The following is a 7,038-nucleotide window of genomic DNA, read 5'->3' as shown; positions in this document are numbered from 1 at the left end:
AGGAGAAGGAGAAGGAGAAGGAGAAGGAGAAGGAGAAGGAGAAGGAGAAAGAGAAGGAGGAGGAGGAGGAGAAGAAGGAGAAGAGGAGGAGGAGGAGAAGGAGAAAGAGAAAGAGAAGGAGAAGGAGAAGGAGAAGAAGGAGAAGAAGGAGAAGAAGAAGAAGAAGAAGAAGAAGAAGAAGAAGAAGAAGAAGAAGAAGAAGAAGAAGAAGAAGAAGAAGAAGAGGAGGGGGGGAGGAGGAGGAGGAAGAGGAGGAGGAGGAGGAGGAGGAGGAGGAGGAAGAGGAGGAGGAGGAGGAAAAGACTATGGGGTCCCTGGTGCCACAGAATAACAAAGCTGGAAGGGACCTCGGAGGTCCTCTAGTCCAACCCTCTCCAGCTCGAGCAGGAGACCCTTCCAGAACCATAGAATGACAGAGCTGGACGGGACCCTGGAGGTCATCTAATCCAGCCCCCTGCCCCAGCAGCAGACCCTTACAGAATCATAGAACAATAGAGTTGGAAGGGAGCTTCGTGGCCATCCAGTCCAACCCCCTTGCTCAGGCAGGAGACCCTTCTCTCTCCCCCTCCTCCTCCCCCTCCTCCTCCTTCTCCTCCCCCTCCACCGAATAACAGAGCTGGACGGGACCCAGGAAGGTCATCTAGTCCAACCCCCTGCTCCAGCAGGAGACCCTAAAACCGTTTCAGACCAATGGCTGTCCGGTCTCTCCTGAAAAACCCCCAGTGATGGAGCAGCCACAACATCCAGTGGCAAAGCCGTTCCACTGGCTAATCGTCCTCCCTCTGGGGAAGTTTCTCCTGAATTCCCAGTCGCTTCCCTCCTTCAGGCGTTTCCCTTCCGTTACGTCTTCGTCCATCACTCCGGAACAGCGGAACCCGTGGAACGGCCCGCCTCCAGGAATCGTGGGCGCTCCATCGCTGGAGATTTTCGAGAAGAGGTAGACATTCACCTGTCTGAGCCCGTATAGGTTCTCCTGCCCGAGCCGGGGGCTGGACTAGAAGACCTTCCAAGGTCCCTTCCAGTTATTCTATTCTCTATTCTATTCAAAGTCTTGAGACCACCCAGATGGCAACTCTCTGCTTCCTTTTCGTCTCTCGGTTTGCATCCCCCACCTTGAACAAAAGGGGAGGGTGCGACTTCCCCGGTTTTAGTTGTGACATGTCTACCACCCTCAACTCAGCGACGCGGCTCTGGGCCGCGGGCAACCGCCTCATGGAACTACAGAAACCATGCTCCACCAAAGCGCAGATGAAAAACAGGGTTGACGGTGACATTTTTTTTCCTGTGCATTTCCCTCTGGTCCCCCCAACTTACGAGATGGTGGTGACCTCGCCTTGAGCGTCGCGCTGCGGTTCCCTTGCCCTCGGCAGGATTGTGGTGACCTCGCCCGAAACGGTGCGAAGGGGGGGAGAGATTTATTTGCCCTCCCCGGCTGAGTAGCTACCAATGTTTGTGCAGCAACCTGGGTGACGCCACTGGGCCAGGGTGGGCCCCCCAAATTGATGGGGGGGCATAAGGAGGACATAGGAAGCAAGCAATTCTGGTTGGACGCACACACCCCTCCCCGGGGTCCGAAAATGGAGAGGAAACACCTGGGATCACCTGTCAAAGGAAGTGGGGATCAAAAAAAATGAGAGAGGAGGAACAAAAAGCCGCGGAGCGGATCGCTTTTTCATCTCTCTCTCTCTCTCTCTTTTTTAAAAAAAAAATCTGCCGTTCACTGCCAAAAGAGGAAGCGAAGAACGAAGCGCCAATCAAAAGTCGAGGCATCTTTTCGACAGGGCAACCCTCTCAGCCGTCTCAACGAGGCCCGCCGAGGAGAGCAGCCGAGAGGCTCAGATCTTCACCCACCAGGCGAGAAGGTAGAACCAAGAGCATCGAAGCACGGGGGTGGACTAGAAGACCTCTGAAGTCCCTTCCGGCCTGATGATTCTACGGTTCCTGGAATCCGAAAGGAAGCGGACATCAGGCCGAACCTGGAAAAGGGCATCGGGTTTTGGTCGAAAAAGAGGTTGAGATTTTGGCGAAAGGGCAGAGAAGAGCAACTAGGAAGATCCAAGCCCTGGAGGCTAAAACATACGAAGGACGGTTGCGGGATTTGGGTTATGGAGAGTCCAGAAAAAAAAAGGACTGGGGAGGGGGGGGACTTGATAGCAGGATTCCAGTATTTGGGGAGGGGCTGCCCCAAAGAAGAGGGGGTCACGTTATTCTCCAAGGTGCCTGAAGGCAGGACGAGAAACAATGGATGGAAACTAATCAAGGAGAGAAGCAACCTAGAACTGAGGAGAAACTTCCTAACAGTGAAAACAATTAACCGGTGGAACTGCTAGCCACCGGAGATTGTGCATGCTCCAACACTGCAGGCTTTTAAGAAGGGGCCGGACAGCCATTTGTCTGAAATGGTAGAGGGTCTTCAGTTTGAGCAAGAGGTTTGACTAGCAGACCTTTTAAGGTCCCTTCCAGCCCTGTTATTCTATGATTCTGTGAGGCACTCCTGCTCGAGCAAAGGGTTGGACTAGATGACCTCCGAGGTCCCCTTCCAACTCCGTCAGTCTATGATTCTGTAAGGGTCTCCTGCTCGAGCAGGGGGTTGGACTAGATGACCTCCAGAGTCCCTTCCAACTCTGTAATTCTATGTAAGGTGCTCGAGCAGGGGGTTGGATTAGATGACCTCCAGGGTCCCTTCCAACTCTGTCATTCTATGATTCTGTAAGGGTCTCCTGCTCGAGCAGGGGGTTGGACCAGATGATCTCCAGGGTCCCTTCCAACTCTGTCATTCTGTGATTCTGTAAGGCCTCCCGTGTCATGGTTCCGACAGACAGAGACAAATAAAGCCGAACTCGGAGGCTTGCAAATTCCTCAAAGAGCATGTTTATTGATACAGAGTATCGGCACTTCAAAAGTGAAACCAAGAGGAGTGGGGACAGTGTATAACCTTAGCAAGGAAGATAGAGTGGGGTGGGGGTGGGAGACCCCAACTCCTCGTTGGAAAGAGGGGCACGAATTGCAGGAACACAGATTCTGGGGAAACAGTAGCCAAATTCCCTAGGCGTAGAAGGAGCTCTATAGAGCAGGGGTCCCCACACGTGGCCACTTTAAGACTTGTGGACTTCAACTCCCAGAATTCCTCAACCAGTCATGAAGGAGAAGCAGTTTTATACATCAGGAGTCTTCAAACTGGGCAAACTCGGCAGTTCCGCGGGGGCTCCACTGGTGGTGGGATTCAGCCGGTTCGCACCGGTTCGGTAGAACCGGTAGCTAAATTTTGTTGAGTTCAGAGAACCGGCTGAACCCATGCTGCTTCTGGAAGTCCATTCTAGGCGTCGGAGACCTGGAGGAGGTCTCCCAGGCCTAGAATGGCCTCCGGAAGTACGTGGATGTCACTTCCGGAAGTCCATTCTAGGTCTGGTGGAGGCCTCCCAGGCCTAGAACGGCCTGCCGGAAGTGAATTGATGTCACTTCCGGAAGTCTCTTCTAGGCCTGGTGGAGGTCTCCCAGGCCTAGAATGGCCTGCCGGAAGTGCGTGGATGTCACTTCCGGAAGTCCGTTCTAGGCCTGGTGGAGGCTTCCCAGGCCTAGAACGGCCTGCCGGAAGTGAATTGATGTCACTTCCGGAAGTCTCTTCTAGGCCTGGTGGAGGTCTCCCAGGCCTAGAATGGCCTGCCGGAAGTGCGTGGATGTCACTTCCGGAAGTCCGTTCTAGGCCTGGTGGAGGCTTCCCAGGCCTAGAACGGCCTGCCAGAAGTGAATTGATGTCACTTCCAGAAGTCTGTTCTAGGCCTGGTGGAGGCCTCCCAGGCCTAGAACAGACCGCCGGAAGTGCATGGATGTCACTTCCGAAAGTCCATTCTAGGCCTCGGAGGCCTGGAGGAGGCCCCCCAGGCCTAGACCAGCCCACTGGAAGCGTGTGGATGTCACTTCCGGAAGTCCATTCTAGGCCTGGTGGAGGTCTCCCAGGCCTAGAACGGCCCACCAGAAGTGTGTGGATGTCACTTCCGGAAGTCTATTCTAGGCCTCGGAGGCCTGGAGGAGGCCTCCCAGGCCTAGCAGCCCACAGGAAGTACGTGGATGTCACTTCCGAAAGTCCATTCTAAACCTCGGAGGCCCAGGCCTGCATCCACCCAGAGAACTGGATATTCAGGTATTTGAATCCCACCCCTGGGCTCCACGTCCATTCGCACTGCTCGGGTGACCCCGGGGACACAGATGGACCTCCGGATGGCCTCAATCGCTCTCTAGAGGGGTGCAGGTGGCCAGCTCTCTGAAGGGAATGTGGGTCCTTCCATTCCCCGCCATCCAGTCAGAGCTGAAGAAGCTTCTTGCCTTCAAGGAAAAACAAGAAGGTCCGGTTGCCTCTTGAAAAAGCACCTTTGGAGTGCTCATTTATTATCACACCAAATCTTTTTTTTTACAACCTTGTTGGTTGTTATTACCTTAAAAATATTTGTTCCCTAAAATGACTGCATGGTGGGAAAAAGAAAGAATCCCCTTCCACCTATTCATAACAGACAACTAGATCCACACGCCCACATTCACTTCTATAATAAGTGTGTTATTTCAGGAACATCTTTTCCCCATTTTTACCAACAATGAGTTAACTTGAAGACTTCTGGACTTCAACTCCCAGAATTCCCCAGGTAGCATGTCTCAAAGTTGCCATGTTTGGAGACTCCTGCTCTATACAGCTGCTTCTCCTCCATGGCTGGCTGAGGAATTCTGGGAGTTGAAGTCCACCAGTCTTCAAGTTGCCGAATTTAGAGAATTACCCGTTATGGCAGAATGAAGGACCAAGAGAGATAGTTGCTTCCCTCTGCTGGATGGTTGTGAACATCATTTTTGAAAATCATTTCTCCAACACATTTCCTGTTTCTCTTTCTCTGCCTTTCCATCAGGCTCTTTCTCTACTTTCTCTCGGGCCTCTTTCTCTCAGGACTCTAAGTTTCCCTCAGGACTCTTTCTCCATATTTCCCTCAGGATTCTTTCTCTCCCTTTCCCTCAGGCCTCTTTTGTTACTTTCCCTCAGCCTCTTTCTCTGCCTTTCCCTCAGGACTCTTTCTCTATAATTCCCTCAGGCCTCTTTCTCTCCCTCAGGCCTCTTTAGGTTTCCCTCAGGCCTCTTTCTCCATATTTCCCTCAAGACTCTTTCTCTACCTTTCCCTTAGGACTCTTTGTTTCCCTCAGGCCTCTTTCTCCATCTTTCTCTCAGGCCTCTTTCTCTACCTTTCCCTCAGGCTTCTTTCTCTACTTCCCTCAGGCCTCTTTGTTTATCTTTCCCTCAAGCCTCTTTCTTTCTTTCCCTCAGGTTTCTTTCTCTACCTTTCCCTCAGGCCTCTTTCTCTATAATTCCCTCAGGCCTCTTTCTCTCTCTTTCCCTCAGACCTCTTTAGGTTTCCCTCAGGACTCTTTTTCCATATTTCCCTCAGGATTCTTTCTCTACCTTTCCCTCAGGCCTCTTTCTTTACTTTCCCTCAGCCTCTTTGCCTTTCCCTCAGGCCTCTTTCTCTATAATTCCCTCAGGCCTCTTTCTCTCCCTTTCCCTCAGGCCTCTTTAGGTTTCCCTCAGGCCTCTTTCTCCATATTTCCCTCAAGACTCTTTCTCTACCTTTCCCTCAGGACATTTTATGTTTCCCTCAGGCTTCTTTCTCCATTTTTCTCTCAGGCCTCTTTCTATACCTTTCCCTCAGGCTTCTTTCTCTACTTCCCTCAGGCCTCTTTGTCTATCTTTCCCTCAAGCCTCTTTCTTTCTTTCCCTCAGGTTTCTTTCTCTACCTTTCCCTCAGGCTTCTTTGTCTATGTTTCCCTCCAGCTGCTTTCTCCATCTTTCCCTCAGGCCTCTTTCTCTACCTTTCCCTCAGGCTTTTGAAGAAGCACCTTTGGGACAACCATGACCTGGATGACTGAGAATCTCTTTTCTGCACTCTTTCTAGAGTCTCATCTTTTTTTTATATCATGGTGACCAAAACTGCCTTCAGAATTCCAAATGTTGTCTTGCTAAGGCTTCGTAAAGCAGCATTAGAAATCCATGTGATCTTGATTCTATCCCTCTATTACTGCAGCCTAAGATTGCGTTGACTTTTTTGGCTGCTGCTGCACATCATTGGCTCATATTTAAGTGATTGTGTCAACACTGCTAACATTGGATGTTCTTGCTTTGACAACATATGGAGATGCAGCCTTTTTCTTTCTTATGCTTTACTCTTAGAATTAGATGATACTGGGGGAGGGGGAGGAATGTGATGGGAGTTAGTTAGACATACAATATTGTAATAAGAGATGATAAGGCATGGCGGGATGAAGAACTGGGCAGAAAGCCAACATTTCAAACTAATTGGAGAATGTGATTTATGACTGTTAGTTGTAGGAGGGAATTGTGCTTTGATCTATGTGCTGAGGGGAGGGGAAGTCAGATTTTAGCTTCGACCATGTACGTGCGGATGCCATGTTATTTGAATAAAGATTCTTTAAGGTAAACAATGCCTCGAAGTTCTTTGAAGAGTAACATCTGTCGGAACCATGACAGATTGTCTATTAGCACTCCAAGATCCCTCTCATGGTTACTGGCATTAATCCAAGTTTCACCTAATCTGTACCTGTACAGTTGGGTTTTTTTGTCTCAGGGTAAAATCTTAATGTCAACGTCCAGCTCGAAAATCCAAACAAAACTCCGTTTCCGAAAATCTTACTGTTTATTGAATACAATGCATGGTAATATCGAAGCAAAACTAACTCTGAGGTTCCCAGACATCAGTTCGTAGGATTAAACAATAATTTCCCCAGCCAAAACATCAACCTCTCATGTAATCCATGTAAACGATGTCACTTTGTTATGGGAACTGTCTGCTTCCTCTCGACACCTGCTGCAGTGTCCTTGAAAATGTTTCAGGCTCTCACGGTCTTCCATCTAAACCATTCTTTTTTATATATATAATAAGTTTTTATTGGTTTTCCAGTTTTACATTTAAGTATTTAGAAAGCGGCATGGTGATTGAGTAGTCAATAGTACAATAACAAAATCTTTTGTACATGTCTCAGGTTACA

This window comes from Protobothrops mucrosquamatus, unplaced genomic scaffold (assembly GCF_001527695.2).
Source record: "Protobothrops mucrosquamatus isolate PMUCROS unplaced genomic scaffold, P.Mucros_1.0 scaffold6229, whole genome shotgun sequence".
Taxonomy (NCBI): domain Eukaryota; kingdom Metazoa; phylum Chordata; class Lepidosauria; order Squamata; family Viperidae; genus Protobothrops; species Protobothrops mucrosquamatus.
Note: the sequence above shows the minus strand (reverse complement) of the source record.